General features: G+C 39.1%; 1 protein-coding gene across 1 annotated transcript in view; it reads right to left on the bottom strand.

Annotated features, from left to right (window-relative positions):
- Nost (Nostrin) overlaps positions 1-12141 on the bottom strand; it is a 281655-nt gene that overhangs the window by 252768 nt on the left and 16746 nt on the right. The gene's annotated exons all lie outside the window — the stretch shown is intronic.

Below are 12141 nucleotides of genomic sequence, written 5' to 3'. Positions count from 1 at the left end.
AGAGAGAGAGAGAGATTTTTTTTATTGTAAACAATCTTATGTACAGGATTAACCGGTTTCTGGTTCTCTGCAGTCAGGAGAGAGAGAGATGTTACATGCTCATACCCTTGTTGAGGTATATTACATCGAAATATCAGTTATAAGGTGAATTACATTTTTTTTTTAATTTACAGCTATCAATGTATGTGAACTGTTATGTTCTTACACATACATGTAAGAACATAACAGTTACTATAGGACAATATTATCTATTTATGTGAGGTTGACAGCTAATTAATATTAGCACTGTTAAGCACAAAAAATCTTTCTTCCCCCTCTCCTCGAGGGGGGGGATAATGTCACTACTATGCTGGAAAGTGGGCTAAGATGCAGTCGCCCTCCTCAGCCAGGAGTTGATTCCGTGGAAAAGTCTTGGTGGAAAAGATCTAAGGTGTTGTTTTGCCTGTGGTGGTGATGCTCGTGTAGGATCTGACTTCTTACCTTTTGTTTGAAGGCTGCAAGGAGTTGGTCAGCTGCCTCTCTCTGTGAAGTTGCTGTGCTGTCTGGTCTTATATGTCTGAGGTAGAAGCTGTATATTACTGCTTTCACAATGATGAAGAGGTAATTGCAGAATGAATGATTATTTGACTCTGCATGGACAAGATTGAAATACTTCTCTTCTGTATGAAGACTACCACAGATGAGAGCTGCTGTTTTTTCCCAATGACAAACTGATTAATTGGGTGTTGACTGGGCATTCCAAGTAGATATGCCGGACTGTTCCTGATCGGTAACAGAACAGGCAGTTATCCGAGACATCTGAGTTAATTTTCGTAATATAGTTGGAGTGGGTCACATTCTCCACTGAATATCTGCGTAGGGTTTGATGGCTCTTGTGTGATACGGTAGGTCCCACTGAAATGGTGTTTGGTGGGATGATGCAGGATTTTCCAATAAAGTGCTTTGGTTTGACTGTTGTATTAGAGTGCTGCAGATTTTGTTGGTGTTGCTGGGTGTAAGTTTCTCCAATGAATTATTAGTTTTTATCAGAAAGATAGGCACTGGATCTTCTGAGTTTGGAGGGCTAAGCCCCTCTTCTGTTATGCTATCTGGCATAGCTGGCATTTACAGTGTGTATCTGCTCAGCCCGATTCCCATATTCCAGGTTTTCGAGCGATTTTGGAAAGCGTCAGGTGAGGCTCAGAGAAAGAATGTCGCCCAAGATCCTCACGCCTCGCCAGCTCCATGGAGGAAAGAAAATCTCTTTCTGAGTGGTCAGATTTCTTACCATCGTGTTGTGGAAGATGGGTTCTTTAAGGATTTCAGGAAGGGATGATGTCTTCACTGTGTGCTGGAGGTTTGGCTTCTTCCATCATCGAAGGGCATCTTTGTAAAAGTTTGTTAGATGCACTGGCACGTGCACTGTTGTCATTTTTAAGGTTGTGGAGAGAGAGAGAGAGAGAGACCTCTAGTGGCAGAGGTGAAAATATATTCAGTGGTGCATTTGTGTGCTATTTCCTGCTGCAGGGCATTAAGGAGAAATCGAGTGCAGAACGTTGTTATCCTGTTGTCAATGGAGGTCAAGTTTTGTCCTCTATCTTTGAGAGAAATACATAGCTTGGAGTAAGAAAGCCAGTTTGTTTTGTTCTATATGAATCGATAAATGGTTGACTTTATTTGTTTGATGAATTTCACTGGTGGCATGAGAATCTTTAGTGTATGCCAAAGGACACTGGTGACTATTTGGTTGACAATTATTGTTCTCCCTCTTGTGGAGGCAGAGGCTCATATTGCTGCCCACTTTCCTAGTACCTGCTTGAACCATTTATTTAGTGTTTCCCAGTTCTTATCCACATAAGAGGGTGTGTTTCCTAGGTATTTGCAGAGGGAAACAAATCCCCAGGTATTTGTTTCCCTCTGCAGACCAGTGACCAGACATTTGTCAATTTGCCACACCATAGTCCTGTGGTTTTATGTGCGTTTAGTTTGACTCCTAAGGCTGCTTGGTATTGTTGGTATGCTGTTTGTATGTTATGGAAGTCCTCTTCTTTGCAGGCTATAATTGTGATATTGTCAGCATATGCTGTTAAGGTTATGGTTTGGTAGAAAAGTTTAGGATGGGATGCCCTAAGCAGCATGCTTAATCTATACAAAAAAGGCTCAATGGCAATTGTGTAGAGAAGACCTGAAAGTATATATATATATATATATATATATATATATATATATAGATAGATAGATAGATAGATATATCCATTCCTTTTAGAGACAAACTAAAGCCCACTTTAAGAGCCATGAAGTCTATTATGCCATTCTTTACATTTATCTGTCTGCACTCTCATTTCACCGCTCTTAGGAAATACATTCCATGCACCCATCGCTCTTTATACAATAAACCAACTTCTCACTCCCTTATACAACTTGCAGAGCTGATCTCTTGTCCCTGTCACTTCTTTCCACCCTTTAAAAAATCCCAGTGTCACTTTCATGGCTTCTCTTTATCATATCACCCCCTCATCTGCCAAATCTAATTTCCATCAACTTAATGTGCAAACTCAATGTTCACTCTCTTCCCCCCCCTCATTACATACCTGCAAAGCAAATGTGTCACTTTCTCAAAAGTCTCTTCATTTCCTTGAAATCCAGAAATCAGATGAAGCACTTCTCCCTACTGCAGTAATCCTCTGGGTTGTCTTCACCACTTCTGCAATGTTTCTCCTGAACTTCCAACCCTCATTCATCGCTAACCATGCCTCCAGTATATACCAAGAATACACAGCTTTCCATGTGTAGATTCAAAAGTCAAAATCATATGTTTACATCACCTACATCCCTACCGCTACCCACTAATTTTCTTGACTTTCTAGTCTATTCAAATCCCCATAAACTCTTACAGCTTGTCTTCATCTTGGACAATATCATGTAATTAATTTAACATGTTATTAGATAAAGGAAGAGCAATAATGATCTTGGTACCGAGCCCTGTGTAGTTGCAAAGGGCTGAGTACCATTATCATTATTATTTAGGGGAGTGGGGACTGTATCCTACATACAGGGTGGTCCAGAAGTAATAGGAGGCTGCTGGAATAATAGTCACTACGATTTCATTATTATAAGTTATTATTATTATTTTGATTATTAACTGATTTTTTATGTGTGTGTCCAAATATTATGTTTTGCTAATAAAATGGTTCTGCTTAAATATGGATTCTCTGACTGCTCTCTATTACTTCTATGCCATCCTGTATAAATCTTTAATATCTGTCAGGTATTCAATTCAATTTATTAAGCCTGATATCTCCAGTTCATCGATTAATTTCTCACATCAGTGACTGCAAAATCTCCACCTGGACATCCTTGCAAAATGATCACTTAGAATCCCAACTTAAGTATCAACTGTCATGAGGCAACCTGGCAAATGCATTTGCAAAATCCAACAAAATCAGATTACATGTAGTCCCTCTCAAGATATGTTTGTAATTTTATTATAAAATAGTGACAGAAGCAGAACAAATAGCTGAGATGTTAAGTGATCGTTTTGCAAGGGTATATCATCCAGGTGGAGATATTGCACTTGCTGATGTGAGAATTGATGTAGACAAACTGGGGAGCTCAACATATTGAGAAGTATCAATGTGACTGGATAGGATGTCAGCCCACATGTTATGAGAATAGGCGAGAGAACTGGCCTCTGACCAAGTGTTTAATCTAAGTCTCAGCTCAGACAAGATTCCTAGGGAGTAGAAAAAAGACAAGACAGTTCTATTATATAAAGGAGTCTCCAAGACATAAGCAAATTACAGACCAATTAGTATCTCAGAGTAGTGATTAAAGTATTGGAAAAGCTGGTTAAAGGTAAAATTCAGAAAGAGATAAATAGGAATAAGTAAAAGGCAGGCATTTTGTAAAAGATACATCCTGCCCTAGTGATTCTCTTACATTTTATGAACAGAGTGACAGTTGAGTTGGATAAGGGAAATGGCTACAACATTTTACTGCTGGATTCATAAGGCTGAGAAGCATATGCATCTTGACTATGGTGCACAAATTTTGTCACATGGGTTGTTTGAGGATCAGGAGGTGTAAAGAAGATCCAGAGATGAGGATATATGATAAAGCCATGTAGGTTACAAAGTTTGGTTGATGGACAGTATGTCAGTCAAAGAGAAGCCATGATAGAAACTTATAAGATATGAAAGGGGTTTTATAAAATTGATGCAAAAGAAATTTTTCAATATATGGCAATTAGTCAGAGAACTAAGAGTCATCCATAGAAGTTGTGTAACAGTGTAGTTAAGGTGTGCACACTAGATTTTTTGTGTGGAGAGTATTGAAAACAACTGGAATGGACTGTCAGAATTAGTTGTGTGCCCTGGCAATGAATGAGTTTAAGGAGAGGTACGTGCACACACACACACACATCCCAGGAGTGGCCAGACATACTGGATGCACCCCCCCCACCACGACCAATATCTCTAGTTTCCCTGGTTTTGCACTTCCAAACTCTCACTAAATAACACTTTCTCCACACATCTAACTCCAAAGCCATTCAGTCATAGTCACAGGCATATATAAGTCCTTTTGTCCATCAAATCTCCATACATCTATATACTGCACACCATTCTCACTGCACAGTCTTCTTATTGTCTCATTAGCAATCATGACCCTACTTCTCAACTCTGTCCTATCATACTGAGGCATCAGACTCACAATCTTTACTTCCTTACTCTTCATTTTTGCTTCCTTCAACAACTCTTTCATATCCTATCTCATTGGATATTTCTACCCTTTCAAATCATTTGTTCCTGCCAAAACAATCAAGTCATTCACTTCTCCTGCTGCAAACTAATAGCTTCACTAATATCCTTGATCTCTGCACATGAGAAACATGCTTTTGTCACTTTCTCATTAAGTGACATACACCTCTTATGAGTATATAAATGATATATACCTCTTATCATGGGGTGCTTAAGGGTCAAAGCTGTATAACTGAGAGGAGACCTCCACATAGCCTTTAAAGGAATGCGGAGAACCGACCAGGGCTTCTGACCTAATGTCCAATCCTCACCTTCTCGTGGTGCACCCTGTTGGGTATCTACTTGGATACTGAACGGACGAGGATGGGCTGGCAATTTGGGATTTAGCCGACCAAATTGTATTCTTATTGGTTAAACCAAAATATAGAATGATGGTACAACATGACAAAATTTCATGCCGGCTGGGGCGTCGCCCGGTTAAACAAGGCCCCCGTTGTTTTTGCCAGGGAACCAGGGCGAACAGCGAAAAGTCAGCTACTGGAACAAATCTGAAAATAAACCCCAACTCAACATCACCAGAGTTAAAGATCAGTACAATCAACGTAAGAAGCCTGAATGGCAAAGAAATGGAGCTAGCTGAGGAATTAGATAAGTACCATATCGATATAATAGGGGTGACTGAAACAAAAAAGACCAAAACTGGTGAGATCTTTCTGAGCAATAAATACAAAATGTTATATTCAGGCAATGACAATCAAGGAAAAGAAGGAGTAGCCATAGTATTCAACACAAAATACGAGGCTAATCTTCTTGAATGCCAGTCAGTCTCAAGTAGAGTAATGTGGGCAAATATGAGAATGGGGAACTGGACAATGAGACTTATTTGTGCCTATGGTCCCACAGAAGGTTCTACTAAGGTAGAAGTGGAGGAATTTTTTGAGGCTTTAGAAAAAGCAACTGACACAATGAAAAATGAAAAGTTGGTCCTTGTTGGGGATCTAAATAGCAGAGTAGGAAATGATTGTGAGACATACAAAAATATTTTGGGAAAATTTGGAGAAAAGAGCAAAGCTAATAATAATGGCAAATATCTGTTGGATTTCTGCTCAGGACATGGACTGGTTATTACTAACACCATGTTCCAACATAAAAATGTGCACAAATTCACATGGAGAGAAGAGGCAAGGAATAAGAAAAGTCTCATTGACTATGTTATTGTTGATAGTGATGTTTTCTCCCTGGTACAGGACACCAGAGTGTACAGAGGATTTGAAATTGGAAGTGATCACTATTTAGTCTTGAGCAGGATAAAATTGAATTTCATATTGAAAAGAATAACATGTAAGAAAGTTTTAAAGCGAATAAAAGTTGAGCAGCTCTCAGATGTGAGCTGTAGACTAAAATACACAAAGATTATTGAAGGAAAAATGAAAGACTTTGAGAACAGGAATCAAACCTTGGAGATTCAGTGGCAAACTCTGAAGAAAACATTGATTGATTCTGCCAGAGAGGCATGTGGTGAGGTTGTTTGTAAGGATAAAAAAATCAGAACTCCTTGGTGGACACAGGAGGTTAAAGAGGCAGTGAAGGAAAAGAAGAAAGCATACCAAAAGTTCCTGTCAAATAAGTCAGCTTGTGCTCTTAGAGAATATAGAGACAAATGCAAGAATGCTAAACACTCTGTAAAACTAGCTAAACAAAAGTCATGGGAGGACTTTGGCAAGAATATAGAAAATAAATATCAAGAAGGTGGCAAAATATTCTGGAGGTTGTTGAAGAAGCTTAAGAATGGAGGAAAGAGTGCTATAAAAGGAATTAGAGATGATAAAGGTGACATGAAAACGGGAGAAAAAGATATCCTTGAAGTATGGAGTAATTACTTTGAAAAACTGCTAAATGAAACAAGCAGTGATAACAGCACAGTGGTAAAAAACACTGACCAGGCATGCAGTCAGGAATACATATCCATACTTGAAGTAGAAAAAGCCATCAAAGGCTTGAAATGTGGAAAGGCAGCAGGAGTAGATGATATTCGACCAGAAATGCTGAAGTATGGTGGTATAAGAGTCTTACAGTGGCTGCACTGCATAGTTCAGAAAGCCTGGACAGAGGGACGAATTCCCGATGATTGGAGTAGAGCTCTCATAGTACCCATATATAAAAAGGGAAATAAAACTGCATGTGAGAATTACAGAGGTATTTCCCTACTTAGTGTTCCTGGCGAGATCTATGCAAGTATACTTGAGAAACGGTTGAGAAGAATTGTGGAAGAAAAGCTTGGTGAAGAACAAGCTGGATTCAGGCCAAATAGAGGCTGTCAGGATCAGATCTTCACTTTACGACAAATAGTCGAGAAAGCATGGGAATATAACAAAGATCTGTATTTAAGTTTTGTCGATCTGGAAAAGGCATATGACAAGGTGCCAAGAGAGAAGCTATTCAATACGCTGCAGTTATATGGTGTCAATGGGGCATTATATCGAGCAATACTTAGTCTTTATTTGAGTTGTAAGTCAGCAGTTAGAATTGAAGGAAGTACAGGAAAATGGTTTAATGTTAAATCTGGTGTGAGACAAGGATGTACATTATCCCCCTCTGTTATTCATTATCTATATGGATCACATTATGAAGGAAAGTGGTATTAAACATGATATCAAAATTGGAGATGTTAATGTCAGCTCTTTGCTTAATGCGGATGATGTTATACTTCTAAATAAATCCGCTACAAGTCTGCAAGATTCTCTGACTAAATTGAATAGCTCTTGTAATAGATATGGTATGAAGGTCAGCAATAAAAAGACAAAGACAATGAAAATAGGCAGAATCATTGAAAATGTCAACTGTGTTGTGAATGGAGAACCTGTGGAACAAGTAATACATTTCAGCTATTTAGGCACGATTTTTACTGAAGATGGTAAATTAAATATAGAAATAGACAACAGAATCAGCAAAGCTGGTATGGTGGGAAGTCAATTGAATAAATTCATATGGAATAAGAGAGAAATTAGTCGGAACACTAAATTAGCTGTATACAAGACAGTGTTCAAACCAGTTTTAACTTATGGATCTGAGAGCTGGGTCAGAAGTAAAACACTTGACCAAAGACTAGAGACTGCAGATATGAGAGTCCTGAGAAAGATTATAGGCGTGAACAGATGGCATCAATGGCAGTATCATATTAAAAACGAGGATATTAGGAAAGAACTTGACATTGTCAGCATCCAGGAATGCGTTAGCAGAGCTAATCTCAGGTGGTGTGGTCACTTAAACAGAATGGGCGAGGAAAGATTAGCAAAACAAGTGTTCTCTGCCAGGTTGGCAGGAAAACGACCGAGAGGAAGACCAAGATATAGGTGGATTGATACGGTACAAAGTGCTTTAGACGATAGAAATATAAGATCTGGTGATATTGGAGTGTTGACAAGTAACAGACTGATTTGGAGGAAAATTGTAGATAGGAAATTAATAATGATGTAATTTTTTTCATGTAGTACTATCATATCCTGTACACCCCTTGAGGGTACATGGCAGGAATTTGATGATGATGATGACCTCTTATCATCAAATCTCCATACAATATCTTCTCCTTATTTCCAGTTTCTTGCACTTTCATAGTTTTCCAAATCACTTTTTCTTTCATTCTTCTGCTTAGTGTACCATATGACAATCGTTTTTCCATTACCTACTTAAATTTCCTTGCTGTGCAATGATGAAACACTTTTATTTTAAGAAGTGGATTGCATGCAGATCAAAGCCGAGTTAGATGCAGTTCATGGGAACTCTGCACTGCATATATAAAATAAATAAATATATATATATATAATGCATTAAAGACTATAATAAATAGTCTTTAATGCATTGAAGCATTAAAGACTATTTATTTTTGGATAAATGAGTTTAAACATGGTTGTAAGTCCATCGAACTTTGTGAAGCATGCTCCAGACTCCCAACTGAGTTCACTATGAAGGAAATGATTGACAAAATCCATGGTATTGTTATGGAAGACTTCCAAATGAAAGTGCGTGAGATTGCTGAGTATGTAGGCATCTCAACTCAATGGGTGTGTAATATCCTGCACAAAAAATTGCACACGAAAAAGCTGTGTGTGCAATGGATGCCACGATTGTTGACTGTTGATCAAAAACGCATGTGAAAAGACATTGCAATGCAGTGTTTGGCAATGTTTAATCGCAATTCGCAGGATTTTTTGCATCGATTCATGACTGTAGACAAAACTTGGATCCACCACCACCACTACACACCTGAGTCCAAGCAGCAGTCAAAACAGTGGGCAATGCCCGGTGAAAGAGCACCGAAAAATGCAAAGACCGTTTTGTCAACTGGGAAGATGATGGCCACTGTTTTTTGGGATTCCCAAATATGGTGTGAGGTAAAGGTGAGCAAGACAGGATATTTAGTGGAGTGTTGCTACAAGCCAAGGAGCACAGAGGGGTGTCAGGAGATGTTTAGACAGTTGAGCTTGGCAAGTGCAAGAAGAACGATTGTTATGGGAGATTTTAACTATAGCAGTATAAATTGGGGAGAGGAAGATGCATATAGCAATAAGGGAATGGAATTTCTAGAATTCTTGAGGGACAAATATCTTAGGCAACATGTAATAGAGAGGAACAAGAAGTTCAAGAGTTTTGGATTTGGTCATAGCATCATAGCAAGAGTTGATAATAACTGAGATGTCATCTCTACCACCAGTTGGAGAAAGTGATCATGTGATTTTGACTTGGAAGATGAATAGACATGCAGGAGTATCAAAGAAACGGGAACATATGTGGAATTAAAAAGCAGGTGATTATAATAGTCTTAGACATCAACTGGGGGAAGTTTCATGGAGGGAGGAATTGGAAAGCCGGGATATCATTAGTGCTTTGGAAATTGTGAAGGAATATTTGTTAGCAGCAATAGTAAGCTGTGTTCTACAAGTGAAGAAAAGGACACAATTTGGTGTAAAGTGGATGACAAACAATATTAAACAGGAGCTGCATGTGAAAAAGAGAGGCTATGGAAGAAGAGATATAAGGAGACAGGTGAAGAGCAGATGCATGAAGAATATAAGACACAGGCCAGGAGAGTGACTAGTATGGTAAGGAAGGCAAAACTGGAATATGAGAAGAGATTGGCCCTAAAATCCAAAGAAAATCCTAGGGAATTTTTTAGCTATGTGTGGTGGCCAGTAGGAGGAGAAGTGATTGTGGAAGAATGATATTGTGGGATAAAAATGGGAATAGAGTGACTGATACAGAGGACATAGTGGAATTGTTCAATGAACATTTTATTGGTGTATTTCATCCTGGAGGAGTAAATTTTAATACTAGAGGGATAGGGCAGGGTCAAGGTTTAGAGGAGAACGTGTTCCAAATACTGAATACTCTGGATGTCAGTAAAGCTGTGGGACTGGGTGGTATTTCACCACAAGATTTGAGAGAATGTGCTAAGGAACTGACAGCTCCATTGATCTGGCTTTTCAATGAAAGTCTGGCTATGGGAAAGGTGCCCAGGGAATGGAACAAAGGTAAGATAGTGCCATTGCATAAGCACGGTAGCAGACTGGAAGTGTCTAATTATAGGATAATTTGTGTGTCATCAGTAGTTGATAAGATCTTGGAGAAATTAGTTAGAGACCATATACAACACTGGCCGATGAGGGTAATGTTATCTGTGAGAGTCAACATGGATTTGTGAAGGGGCACTCTTGTTTTAGCAATATGCTAGCCTTTTATGATAAAGTTACAAGAGCATTAGATGAGGGAAAGGCATATACTGCAATTTTCTTAGACTTAGCGAAGGCATTTGACAGGGTGCCACATGATAAGCTGATATTTAAGTTGCAGCACATGGATCTGGATGTCAGATTGGTCAACTGGATTCAGGATTGGCTGTCTGATAGGTATCAGAGAGTTGTGTATGGTGGGGCAGTTTCAAGGAAGCAGAGGGTTACAAGTGGGGGTCCCACAGGGCTCAGTACTGGGACCCATATTGTTTAACCTTTTTTATATCAATGACATTGTCAGTGGATTGCAGGGGGGATATTCAGTTGTTTGCAGATGATGTGAAGCTGGGAAGGGTTATTAGTAATAGTGCAGATGTGGTAGCCATGCAAGAGGATTTGAATAAGCTAGACAGATGGGTAAACAAATGGGGGTATCAGTTTAATGCAGAAAAATTTAAGGTCGTGAGGTTTGGGACACATCGATGGGACGCTGCATACTCTATTGGAGGAGATATACTGGAGGAAGTAGGGGATACAAGAGATCTGGGGTTGATGATTGATAGAAACCTGAAATTCAAGGGACATATTGCAAAGGTGGTGAAGGTAACACAGAGGATTGCTGCAATAATGAGAAGGACACTGACCTGCAGAGATAAAAGAGTTATCATTCTGTTGTATAAGACTCTGATCAGACCACACTTAGACTATTGTTCTCGGATTTGGTCCCCAGGATTTGAAGGGGATAAATTAACTGTGGAAAGAGTACAGAGGCGGATAACAAAGACAGTTTCAGGACTGTACAATGTTAGTTATGAGGATCGGCTGAGGGAATGTGGACTGCAGAGTTTGGTGGATAGAAGAAGGAGAGGTGATATGATGGAGACTTTTAAACTGTTGAGAGGTGGTTACAGGGTTGAGACTAGGGAGTTCTTTCACTTGGTTGAACAGCAGGAAAGAGTGATGACAAGGGCCATCCCTGGAAGTTACGAAAGGAAACTGTGAACAAGAGGGTGAGGAATGGTTTCTTTGCATGGAGGGGTGGTTGAACCGTTGCCTGATAGAGTGGTGAGAGCGGGAATGGTCAATGAGTTTAAGGAGTGGTATGATAGACTTTGTGTTTCCTAAGAGGGACCTCCCGAGACGAGTCTTGATAGACTTGTGTTTCCTAAGAAGGACCTCCCACGATGAATCTTTTGACTCCTTGGAGGCCTAAATAATAATAATAATATTACAGAATGCGCATAAATTTTGTTTTAGTCATAGTATAGAATTAGCAAAGTTTCCTCTATATTTAATGCACTTCTGAGAATTAAACCTTGTTGTTAACATTTGTAAAAACACAAGTTAGAAAGGTTTAAAAGCATATGCAGACCAAATAAAGCAAAATCTGCATACTACTGATCTGTATAAACTTCAGTCTTGTCTTCATGAAAGACCTTGATCTCAGTGGTTCACATTCTGGACTGTTATGCACTGATGTGATCAGTTCAGGAAGTAAATAGCCAAAATAATACCTATTGACTATGGAATGAAAACTAGGACAGAATGAGAATATAGTGGCTCTAATTCTCATAACTGTGAAATCCGACATTGCAAGAGATCCTTCTCCAACTCAATAACTCAAGCATGCCCTCCCACCTAGTGATGGGGGGAAAAAAGTTTAAGAAGTCCATACCATC

This window comes from Typopeltis vanoorti, chromosome 6 (genome assembly GCF_054136105.1).
Source record: "Typopeltis vanoorti isolate ZY-2024b chromosome 6, IOZ_Tvanoo_1.0, whole genome shotgun sequence".
Classification (NCBI taxonomy): Eukaryota; Metazoa; Arthropoda; class Arachnida; order Uropygi; family Thelyphonidae; genus Typopeltis; species Typopeltis vanoorti.
The sequence above is the reverse complement of the archived record's forward strand: the minus strand, read 5'-3'. Positions and strand labels throughout refer to the sequence as shown.